This window comes from Procambarus clarkii, chromosome 54 (genome assembly GCF_040958095.1).
Source record: "Procambarus clarkii isolate CNS0578487 chromosome 54, FALCON_Pclarkii_2.0, whole genome shotgun sequence".
Taxonomy (NCBI): Eukaryota; Metazoa; Arthropoda; class Malacostraca; order Decapoda; family Cambaridae; genus Procambarus; species Procambarus clarkii.
The window spans coordinates 19579251-19592380 of NC_091203.1; the positions used below are offsets into that span (position 1 = coordinate 19579251).

Genomic DNA, 13130 nt, shown 5'->3' on the forward strand with positions numbered 1-13130 from the left:
TCGCTTAATCACAGCGAGCACCGCACTGCACAATATCGCACTTAGTCACTCTGAGCACTGCACAGGACGTATAACGTCCCAATCGTCACACACAGGGGGAATTATTTACAGGGATTACGCCACTTCACCACCCCTGTCAAACATACTTAACAAGGGGACGGATCCCGCTGGGGATGCCAATTATGTTACGGCCCTCTCGGGTCGCAACTGGGTTCGTACTCTGATGTTATTAGAGGAAGGGTATCCGGCCCCAAGCCAGTAGTGGCTTTCAAGGGATGTGATCCGTAACGCAAGTAACTTAAAGGCGAAGGGAAATAAGTCAAGAACTTAATACTATTATTAGTACCGCCACCAATAAATAATATATAAAAAGATTACACAGGGGGAGGGGTATTAACACGGCACAGGGGATGTATATACAAGGTCGTCTTCTCCTGAAGACGCTGGATCCTCTCGGTGCCAAGTCCTTGGTGCTCTCGTGGTCTCTTGACGAATCCTTCGATCAAGCTGAGTCTACCCTGGACACAGGTCAGCCAAAACACAGTCCCACTGGGGGCACCGCCGTGGAGGCAGTCAACCACAAGTCCAGCGAACTGCTGGCAGGTTCCGGATCAGCAACGCTGTTCAGGCCACTCCACGAGCGATACTAGGGTAGCGCCCTAGTCAGGAGCCTCGTGTGATACCACAAATCACTCTCCTGTCCTCAATACCCCAGTGGTCAATCGTCTGCAGCAGTCGGTCCCGGGTACGACAATCCTTCTACTGCCACTTCACTGGCAGGGTAACACCACAGTGTTCCTCCGGGAGGCGACTCACAGCTGCTGCAGCAAAGCACAAGGTATGGGGTCGGCTGCCTTGGGTAGACTGACTCAACTTCCATCACAGCAGTCCCAGGTCGACTCTGTAAGCAGACACGTCATCAATAACAGGGACACACTAAAGCACCTCACTTACAGGCTCAGACACAAACGCCCACCTATCCACTCCCTAGATGGCGTTGTCGGCCGAGCACCACCTCACCAGAGGTCAGCAGTGGCTGTGTTGAGTGCTGAACGGGACTGGAAACTGGCCCTCGTAGCCAGTACACGTCGTCCTCACCAGGTGTCGTCGTCCGTTTGGGGGGGGTTTCGGGAGCTGACCCACAGATGGCGTGGTCGTCACTGCTCCGTGCTCGGACGCTGGATCCGGGTCCGTAACACCCTATTATACCATGGATTCTTCTGTTGCTTCTCGGATTTTTCCCTTTGGAACGGGATGAACCTGTTTACTGCCTCCTGATAATTTTGGGTGACATAGTCCATCATATCTTGTACAGACGTAGCTCTGAGGTCTGTGTCCCAAGGTATTTGTTAGGAAACGTCTCATCTCCTCATAGTTCCCCTTTCGGTATGCCAGCCTTTTGTTTCCTAGTTCTTTTTTGGGGGAGATAATTCCTAGCTCTACCAGGTACTCAAAGTTCAATACACTGTGGTCACTCATCCCCAAGGGTGCTTCCATCTTAACTTCCCTTATATCCCACTCATTTAGGGTAAATATCATATTGAGCATTGCTGGTTCATCTTCTCTCATTCTTGTTGGGTCCTTGATATGCTGGCTTAGAAAGTGTCTTGTTGCCACGTCCAGCAGTTTAGCTCTCCATGTTTCTGGTCCTGCATGCGGATCTCTGTTCTCCCAGTCTATTTTCCCGTGGTTGAAGTCTCTCATGATTAGTAGTCCAAATCCATTCCTGCTGGCAACAAAAGCTGCTCTCTCTATTATGTAATGTTGAGAACAAATTGCAGGGCAAGAACATTTCCTTCATTTCATCACCTTGACTTTTCCCTGTTCCCCTGTTTCCTCTGGCCATCATGGTTACCCCTGTTCCTGTTATGCTGTGATAGGATTTGTCAGGAGGAGGGCAAGCAGGGCGAGAGAGAGAGAGAGAGAGAGAGAGAGAGAGAGAGAGAGAGAGAGAGAGAGAGAGAGAGAGAGAGAGAGAGAGAGAGAGAGAGAGAGAGAGAGAGAGAGAGAGAGAGAGAGAGAGAGAGAGAGAGAGAGAGAGGGCGAGATAAAGAGAGAGAGAGAGAGAGAGTGGGTGGGAGAGAGGGGTGAGAGAGAGGGGTGGGAGAGTTGGGTGAGAGAGAGGGGTGAGAATGGGGTGAGAGAGAGGGGTGAGAGAGGGGAGTGGAAAATAGTGGAATAGTGGGGTGAATAGTGAATAACACATACTGATTTAGTGTGTTTGCGTGCGTGTGTGTGTGTTTGTAGGGGGGGATGCGTGGGAAACTGGGGTGGTGAGAGGGGGCGGAGATGGTCACTTCAGGTCAGGTGGTGGGAGAGGGTGAGGGAGATGGAGGGGGGTCCCACTGTGCTCATGGTGTCCTGTCTTCCCAGTACTCTTTATCGTATAAGGCATTGAAACTACTGACGGCTTTGACCTCCACCACTTTCTCACTTAGCTTGTTTCAATATCTACCCCTCCGTTTGCAAAAGAAAATTTTATAATGTTTTCCGGCACCTTTGTTGCCTCAGCTAGAATCTGTATTCTCTTGTTAGTGACGTTGCTGGTGTCAGGAATTCCTTTTTGTCAATTTGGTCGATTCCTGTTAGTATTTTGTAAGTGGTGATCATATCATCTCTTTTTCCTTCCATCTTCTAGTTTTGGCATGTTTAACGCCTCTAGTTTCTCCACGTAACTCTTGATTTGCAGTTCGGGAAGTCATTGTGTGGCTTCAGCCACTGGAGTGGAAACCACTGGCATTTTCAGTGTGTGTGTGTTTGTTTGTTTGTTTGTGTGTATGCGTGTTTTTTGTGTCTTTGTATATTTGTGTGTTTATGTATATGTTTGCGTTTGTTTGTACTCACTTAGCTGTGCTTGTAGGGTAGAGCTTCGGCTCCTTGATCCCGCCTCTCAACCATCAATCAACTAGTGTACAGATTCCATAGCCTATTGGGCTCTGTCATATCTACATTTGAAACTGTATGGAGTCAGCCTCCACCACATCACTGCCTAATGCATCATTCCATTTACTAACTACTCTGACACTGAAAAAGTTCTTTCTAACGTCCCTGTGGCTCATTTGGGTGTTAAGTTTCCACCTGTGTCCCCTTGTTCATGTTCCTCCCATTCTAAATAGTTAGTCTTTGTTCACCCCTGTCAATTCCGCTGATAATTGTGTAGGTAGTGATAATTTCTCCCCCCTAACTCTTCTGTCTTCCTTGAACATGAGGTTTAGGTCCCATAGCATTTCCTCATAACTAATACCTCTCAAATCTGGGACTAGTCTGGTTGCATATCTCTGAAACGTCTCTAACTTTATTTTGTGTTTAACTAGGTATGGACTCCTGGAAGGAGCTGCATACTCCAGAATTGGTCTGACATTAGTGGTATACAAGGTTCTGAATGATTCCTTACACAAGTTTCTAAAGGCAGTTCTTATGTTCACCAATTTAGCATATGCCGCTGATGATATCTTTTTGATGAGAACTTGTGTGGAAAGGTTCGGTGTGATATCAACCCCCTGATCTTTCTCTCTTCTTGACTGTTGAAGGATTTCACCTCCAAGATGGTACCTTGAGTTTGGCCTCTAAATACAAATTTGAATTAATACAATTTGAATATTAATATAAGATAAGATAAGATAAGATAAGATAAGATAAGATAAGATAAGATAAGATAAGATAAGATATGATAAGATATTCATTCAGATAATGGTATATACATTGACAATGAGTTACAAACATAATGTCTGATTAATAGAGCTAGTACATACAATGCCTAAAGCCACTAATACGCACAGCGTTTCGGGCAAGGTGTGGGAAAAAACTTAGACTAAAACTTAATACTAATTGAGATCAAATGCATAAATAGAATTTAAAAAAGGAAAAAAGAAAAAGAGAATGATAATAACTACATGATAGATGGAACATCAGTTCCATTAGTTAATTAGTTAACTACGTTGTTACAAAAAGAAAATATTTGGGAAAGTGTGTGAAAGATGTTGCTTAAGAAACACACTTAGAATGGATACGTATTATAACTGTTATGTTGTTTGAGTAAATGCTGCATGAAGAGAACATGGCACACAGTTAAAATATGAAGGTGTTGGTTGCATATTAGACTAGGATAGGTGGGTTAGGTTAGGTTAGGCTAGATAAGTTAAGCTAGGTCAGGTTAGGTTAGATAAGTTAGGTTAGAGAAGTTACATTATATAAGTTAGGTTAGAGAAGTTACATTATATAAATTAGGTTAGAGAAGTTACATCTTGAGATGATCTTGAGATGATTTCGGGGCTTTAGTGTCCCCGCGGCCCGGTCCTCGACCAGGCCTCCACCCCCAGGAAGCAGCCCGTGACAGCTGACTAACTCCCGGGTACCTATTTACTGCTAGGTAACAGGGGCATTCAGGATGAAGAAACTTTGCCCATTTGTTTCTGCCTCGTGCGGGAATCGAACCCGCGCCACAGAATTACGAATCCTGCGCGCTATCCACCAGGCTACGAGGCCCCTTAGGTCCCATAGCATTACAACCTACCATTACATTAACCTACATTACATTACATTACATAATAGCATTAACCTACATTACATAAGTTAGGTTAGATAAGTTACATTACATAAGTTAGGTTAGGTTAGGTTATGTAAGTTAAGGTTGGCTGGGTACATTAGGTAGGTTACCATAGTTAAGGTAGGTTACCATATTTTAGACAGATGGGTAAATTTAGTTATGTAATTTAGGTTAGGTTATGTAAAATTAGGTTGGGTAAGGTTAGGTTAGATTAGGCAAGATTAGGTTAGGGTAGGATTGATAAGTAAGGTTATGTAAGTTAGGTTAGATTACGTAAGTTAAGATAGATTGGGTAAGGTTAGGTTAAGTTACATAAGTTACCACTCTCCATGGTGTACAACAGGTAACTGGTGAACTGCCAAAAATTTGGAAGACGGCTAATGTAGTCCCAATATAGAAGAAAGGTGATAAGCAGGAGGCACTGAACTACAGGCCAGTGTCCCTAACTTGCATTCCATGCAAGATGACGGAGAAGATTGTGCGAAAAAAGATAGTGGAACATCTGGAGCAGAAGAATTTTGTAACATAACATCAGCATGGGTTCAGATCAGTTGGCAAATCATGCCTAACAGGGTTAATTGAGTTCTATGATCAGGCAACAAATATCAGGCAAGAGAGAGAGAAGGCTAGGCAGACTGCATATTTCTGGACTGCCAGAAAGCTTTTGGCACAGTACCCCATAAGAGACTAGTACACAAACTGGAGATGCAGGTAGGAGTGAAAGGGAAGGTACTCCACTGGATAAGAGAGTACCTAAGCAACAGGACACTGCGAGTCACCGTGAGGGGTGAGGTCTCGGAGTGGCCTCACCCCACTCAGAGGAGTCACCAGTGGAGTCCCACAGGGATCAGTCCTTGGACCTATACTGTTTCTGATATACGTAAATGATCTCCCAGAAGAAATTGACTCGTTCCTCTCGATGTTTGCTGATGATGCAAAAATTATGAGAAGGATCAAGACAGAGGAGGATAGTATGAGGCTACAAGATGATCTAGACAAACTGAAGGAATGGTCCGACAAATGGCTACTAAAGTTCAACCCAAGTAAATATAAGATAATGAAACTAGGAGGAGGAATGAGGAGGCCAGTCAATAGATACCGAATGGGAGATGAAGTCCTTCACGAAACGGACAGAGAGAAAGATCTAAGAGTTTATATCACACCAAACCTGTTTCTCAAAGCCCGCATCAAAGAATAACATCAGCGGCCTATGCGAGGCTGGCTAACATCAGAACTGCTTTCAGAAACCTGTGTAAGGAATCCTTCAGAACCTTGTATACCACATATGTAAGGCCAATCCTGGAGTATGCAGCCCCAGCATGGAGCCCATATCTAGTCAACCACAAGACGAAGCTGGAAAAAGTTCAGAGGTATGCCACTAGGCTAGTCTCAGAACTAAGAGGCATGAGTTATGAGGACAGACTACATGAACTGCACCTCACGTCGCTGGAAGGCAGAAGAGCTAGGGGAGACATGATCACCACATACAAAATTCTCAGGGGGAATTGACAGGGTGGACAAGGATGGAATATTTAACACGGGTTGTACACGCACAAGGGGGGCACGGTGGAAGCTTAGTACCCAAGTGAGCCACAGAGACATTAGAAAGAACTTTTTCAGTGTCAGAGTAGTTAATAAATGGATTGCACTAGGAATAGATGTGGTGGAGGCTGACTCCATACACAGTTTGAAGTGTAGGTATAATAGAGGTGGACACACACACACACACACACACACTCACACACACACACTCACACACACCAAGACCTGTCTCGAGGGTCTTGGGAGGTGGACACGTTGCACCACACACGTCAATAAGGCTTCATATTTCGGGACATCAGAGGGATACACGGAAAATTCGGTGCTCAGTGATAATACAAAGTGCAACACACCGATTAGAATCTAGCAAATTCATAGATTGTGTCCGATAGTGCAAATTAGTGACGATCAAGGGTACGACATCAGTGCCAGGACAAGCACGTGCGCCATTGCTTGGTCAGAGTGTACACAACTAGATGTGATAGTGAAGATTATAACAAAAAGTGAATAGGATAGTGAAGAAGTGGTTCTAAGCGTGTAGCATTAGAACTATATCGGTGCTAAGGGGAACAAGAAGCAGATTACTGGTGATTTATAGCGACAAGTTGGAGGGAACTACGCCTGGCAGCCGTGTAGGACACCAGCAGACCTACGAGGCGTAAACAAGACTGTCAACAATACGTTTAACACCTGTTTATGCTGTGGAATGTTTTGAATTGGCAGTAAAGTAAGGCCTCACAAAAAAGTCAGTCAATCAAACGGTGTACAGTGTTATTGCATTTTAATAGAAAATCCTGGATATAAGTTAACAAATGAAAACACACCTCAAGGAAATATATGGCTCACTTGGGGACTAGTTTTGTGGCACCCAATTGTGAAAAATACGCTATGCCCTACACCGGGCAACCCCCCCTTCTCTCACCCCCACTCCCTCCCACCATAGCACCAACAGTACACACATAGCCTCCCTACCATAGGGCCCACACCCTCCCACTCTAATGCACCCCACACCCTCCCACTCTAATGTGCCCCACACACCCCGACCATCCCCTCCCTCTCTCCCACCTCCCCCCCCCCCATACATACACACACACATACACCTCTCTCTCTCTCTCTCTCTCTCTCTCTCTCTCTCTCTCTCTCTCTCTCTCTCTCTCTCTCTCTCTCTCTCTCTCTCTCTCTCTCTCTCTCTCTCTCTCTCTCTCTCTCTCTCTCTCTCTCTCTCTCTCTCTCTCTCTCTCTCTCTCTCTCTCTCTCTCTCTCTCTCTCTCTCTCTCTCTCTCTCTCTCCCTTCTCTCTCTCTCTCTCTCTCTCCCCCTTTCTCTCTCTCTCCTCAATCTCTATGGAAGTTAACATGGAAGTGACTTGTTCTCAGGAAGCAGCTAGATGTACTAGCCGGCTGATGGAGAAAAACGAGCAGTATTAGTAGCAGGCATTAAGGAGCAAACAGAGACCAGCCCAAAGCAGCGGAGAGACAAAGACAAAAACATAGTTACCGACATCCTTAAAAAGGTATGGATGGAGAAGGCTGACCAAAATGTTGAAAAGGTTTTCAGGCTTGGAAAGTACAACAAAGACAGAGACCGATTGATAAAAGTGGTATTCATGAGTGAGAACATGAAAGAGGAACTGTTAGCAAGGAAGAGCGGTCTAGCAAATGTACAGAAGTTCAAAATAGTATTCCTGCAGAGGGATTTGATAAGGGACGAGAGAGTGAGGGCAGCAGACACGAGTAGAGAGCACAGGGAGAGAGAAAGGAATCAGAGAACCACAACCCAAATCCTACAATCCCAGAGGGGAGTGGGGAACCCTCCTCAAACAGTGCAACAGCCACAAGGAGTGGAGCACCACCCCCTCATTCTATCCAACAGCCACCTGACCTGCCCCATCCCCTGACAGCCCCCCCCCTGCTAAGTATCCACTTAAGGCACCCTCTCCCCACTCACCCCCTCCTCCCACTCACCCCTCTCCCCAGAACCTCTCTTCTCCCCCATCCCCCAAGCCCTCCCTTCTCCCACATGCCCTCCCGTCTCTCCCACCCCCAAGCCCTCCGTTCTCCCCTACGGAGAACGTTTGGCTCTTTTGGTTTGAACGTTTGGCTTTGGCTCTCCATGTATCCTCTCCTCTATGCGGTTCCTTGTTCTCCCAGTCTATCCTTCCTTGATTGAAGTCCACATAATGAGCAGATGAGATCTATTTCTACAGGCAGCATAGGCTGCCTTCCCAATTTTAGTGTTAATTGCCATGTTGTTATTGTTATACTCTTGCCTTGGTCTTCTGTCATTTGGTGGAGGGTTATATATCTAGGTCTAGACTAGGTCGAGTATCGCTGGTTCATCGTTTCCTCTCATCCTTGTGGGTTCTCTGACATGCTGGGTTAAAAAGTTTCTAGTCACCACCTCCAATAGTTTGGCTCTCCCTGTATCCTCGCCTCTATGGGTTCCTTGTTCTCCCAGTCTATCCTTCCGTGATTGAAGTACCCCATCATGAGCAGATGGGATCTATTTCCGCAGGCAGCAGAGGCTGCCCTCTCAATTATAATGTTAATTGCCATGTTGTTGTTGTCATAATCTTGACTGGGTCTTCTGTCATATGGTGGAGGGTTATATATCACTGCTACTACTATTTTTGGTCCTCTCATTGTCATGGTGCCTGCAATGTAGTCTCTGAATCCCTCACAGCCCGGGATAGCCATCTCCTTGAATCTCCATTCCTTTCTCATTAGTAGAGCCACTCTGCCTCCTCACCTACCTTCCCTCCCTTTCCTTATTACTGTGTTCTGCTGAGGAAACATGGCATTCGTCATGATTCCTGAGAGTTTTGTTTCAGTGAGTCCAATTACATCAGGGTTCACCTCTTGTGTTCTTTCCCCTTAGTTCACTTGCTTTGCTTGTGATCATATGAATGTTCGAGTACATTATCCTGAAACTGACTCTCTTCTGCTTCTCCTCTGGGGGGAACCTGTGGGATCTGGGGTGTGCGGGGACTGGGAGGATCTGGTGCAGGGAGACTGGTGGAGGAGGAAGGGCTTGGGGGGGGGGGAAGGGGGAGGGTTGGGGGGAGATGGGGAGGCTTGGGGGGGAATGCGGGAAGGAAGGGATTGGGTGGATGGGGGAGAAGCGGGGGGTTGGGGGCAGAAAAGGGGGGAAGGGACGTGGAGGGAAAGGGAAAGCTGAGGGGGGGGGGGGGTGAGGAAGGGGGGAGGGTTTAGGGGAGTGGTGGAGAAGGGAAGGCTTAGGTGGGGTGGTTGAGAGTGTGGGGCGTAGGGTACGACTCCTAATGTACGACTCCTGATGTACGAACCCTGATGTACGACCCCTGATGTATGACTCCTGATGTACGACCCCTGATGTACGACCCCCTGATGTATGAACCCTGATGTACGACCCCTGATGTACGACCTCTCGATGTACGACTCCTGATGTACGACCCCTGATGTACGACTCCTAATGTACGACTCCTGTTGTACGACCCCTTATGTATGACTCCTAATATACGACCCCTGATGTACGACTCCTGATGAACGACTCCTGATGTACGACCCCTGATGTACGGCCCCCTGATGTACGACCCCTTGATGTACGACTCATAATGTACGATCCTTGATGTACGACCCCCTAATGTTCGACTCCTGATGTACGACTCCTGATGTACGCCCCCTGATGTACGACCCCTGATGTACGACCCTTGATGTACGACCCCCTGATGTATGCCCCCTGATGAACGACCCCTGATGTACGCCCCCTGATGTACAACCCCTAATGTACGACCCCCTGATGTACGACTCCATGCAAAAAGTGGCAGAATGAGCTATCGATGCAATGCTTCCATATGTGTCGACATATATTTGTGAGTGAGGGTTTTAAACTGTGTTTCAAGCTAGAACTAAGTAATGAAGTATTTTGGAGGTTGAAACTGACCAGTGTTTCAAGAACTTTTCAAGAACTTATGACCCTTTCAAGAACTGCTCCACCAATCCAAGGATTGGTGGAGTAGAAGAACGATGACAAGTTTCTCATAATAATTTTCATCTGAATAAACTGAGTTACATGGCAGTCTATTGAACTTTTTTGTTGATTGAAGTATGCTTGAGTTTAGTCTGTTACATAATTAATTATGTATTTAGACAATGTTGGGCAAGGAACAAAGGGGGGGGGGTGTCATTCTGACATCACCTGAATAGGCAGCTTGCGGCCAAATAGGTTGAGTACCACTGCATTAGGCCATATTTTTTTGAACGGATAATTTTATTTATTGTGAATAATTTGTCTTCCTACAGGGCTTGTTTGTGGGGAGATGAGAAAGTGGAGTGTGACGTGGTGTGTGGCGGTGGTGGTCGTGGTGCTGCTGGCCCCCTCCACCACCACCAGGACCATCCTTAAACCACGAGACGACCCTCACGCCGCCGCCGCCGCTGCCACCACCTTCCTCCCTAATAACCCAGAAGTGCCGGCGACCATCACCACCACCACGACCCTCGACCCCCTCGAGGAGTTCTGTCGTGAGGCGTGCAAAGAGGGCGTTGGTGGCCCAGAGTGCAACTGTCCCGACCACCCCTTTGGCTAGAGCAGCGCCCCCTTGGTGATCTGTGATGCCGCTGGTGACCAGGGCAGCGTGAACCCGTGTGGCCAGTGGGAGCCGCCTGGCAGCGACCTGGCCAGGCGTATGAAGGAGGATACTCGGTTGAGTTTGTTAACGTAATTGTGAGAGCCGAGTGTTTTGGTCATCTGGTGGAGGCTCGTATTATACACACACACGCACATGTATATACACATACAAGCAGTCAGGAATTACATATACACAAAGTACACACAAATGCACACAAATACACACACACACACACACACACACACACACACACACACACACACACACACACACACACACACACACACACACACACACACACACACATACACACACACACCCACACAAATACACACTTTGCACAAATGTTGTTTTAGTATACTTAAGCAAATATTTTGACAACTCTGAAATACAACTTTTTTTTTTAATTTTTAGCTAAATATCTCACATCTGTTTATATATATATATATATATATATATATATATATATATATATATGTATATATGTCGTACCTAGTAGCCAGAACGCACTTCTCGGCCTACTATGCAAGGCCCGATTTGCCTAATAAGCCAAGTTTTCATGAATTAATTGTTTTTCGACTACCTAACCTACCTAACCTAACCTAAACTAACTTTTTCGGCAACCTAACCTAACCTAACCTAACCAATAAAGATAGATTAGGTTAGGTTAGGTAGGGTTGGTTAGGTTCGGTCATATATCTATGTTAATTTTAACTCCAATAAAAAAATAATGACCTCATACATAATGAAATGGGTAGCTTTATCATTTCATAAGAAAAAAATTAGAGAAAATATATTAATTTAGGAAAAACTTGGCTTATTAGGCAAATCGGGCCTTGCATAGTAGGCCGAGAAGTGCGTTCTGGCTACTAGGTACGACATATATATATGTAACATAAAAATCCTCACTCCAGAAGGATTCGAACCCAGACAGCCAGACGCTCCATGTACCTTAGCGTGTCCAGTACTTTCTGAAGTAGGCTACAACGACTGTTAAAAGAATTGGAAGTCGTAAGATACATTTTTTCACGCTAAGGTGCATGGAGCCTTCTGGGTTCGAATCCTTCTGGGGTGAGGAGCTTTCTGTTGCATATTGACTTGGGGAATCATTCAAGCTTCTTTACATTAATATATATATATATATATATATATATATATATATATATATATATATATATATATATATATATATATATATATATATATATATATATATATATATATATATATATATATATATATATATATATTCGACCACACTACCGTGGACATAAATATTTCATTCACCTGGGCACTAGGAAACTCGAACCACCGACCCCACCATGGGACACAGAAGCTCTATCCACCATTCTACGACCAGTCTTACTAAGGAAAGATTTCAGAAGTATTTATAACCGCTGCCCAGATGGAATTTTAGACTTTCCCCTGACTGTTATTAAATCCTGTGTGCTTTAGTAGAAGTCATGGAAAGTCTAAAATACAATATGTATATTGTAGTTATATTGTTATTTTTCTTATGTTTATTATTAAAATAAATTGTATACAATATCTGTCGTATTCTTAATTGCACAATGAAGAGATGGCTTCACCGGGGTTAAATTACTTGCACACTGTAGGGATGGCTACCCCAGGGTTAAGTTACTTGCACAATGTAGAGCGTCTGTAGAACAATGCACAGTGTAAGGTAGGCCAATAACCATGAGTTTTGCTTTTTTTTTTTGCGGATGTTGGCCTACTTTTTGCCCCTGTGAACACAGCGGTGCACAGGTATTGGACTACGTTTTTCTGTGAATGTAGGCTGTGTGCAGATATTTACGCTTCTAATTTTTTCATAAAACTCAACAGTGGTATACTTCTGTCGCTGGTATTTTTTTCAATCCATTTTCAAAGATTTTTTATTTGTATTGAATAATTTTCAATGTTTATTCAAAGATTGATTATATATACAAAATATTTTTCAGTGTCTAGTCAAATATTCCTTATTGATACCAAACATTTTTTCAGTGTCTAGTCGAAGTTTGCCTATTGAACATGAGAATTAATAAAGAAAACTGCAGAAGGCCAATTAGTCAATTCTCACTCATTTACATCTGCCCTGTTAAGCTAAGCAAGGAACCTGAAGAGGACCTATTGGCCAATACTATGGAGCATTTATTTATGTCTGTCCTGTTGTACTTTAATCAATCATGTCACCTCTAAGAATTAAAGAAAACTGAACAAGGCCTATTGATTCATTCTTAGCTTCTCCTATTTATATTCATCCATACTCACTTATATATGTTAAGCCAATTACATAACCTCTAGGAATCAGAAAAAATTGCAGAAGGTCTATTGCACGTTCATACATACCGGTTTCTATTTCAATCCTCCCTAATCTCATGTATATATATATATATATATATATATATATGCCTAAGGCACAACTCTCCTAAACACG

The 13130-nt window shown here is 44.6% G+C and overlaps 1 long non-coding RNA gene across 1 annotated transcript in view; it reads left to right on the forward strand.

Moving 5' to 3' along the window:
* LOC123771355 (uncharacterized) overlaps window positions 1-12914 on the forward strand; it is a 36242-nt gene extending 23328 nt beyond the window's left edge. The window contains exon 2 of the long non-coding RNA XR_011222849.1: window positions 10365-12914. This is a non-coding gene — a long non-coding RNA (uncharacterized lncRNA). The remainder of the gene's footprint in view (window positions 1-10364) is intronic.
* The last annotated feature ends 216 nt before the right edge of the window (window positions 12915-13130 follow it).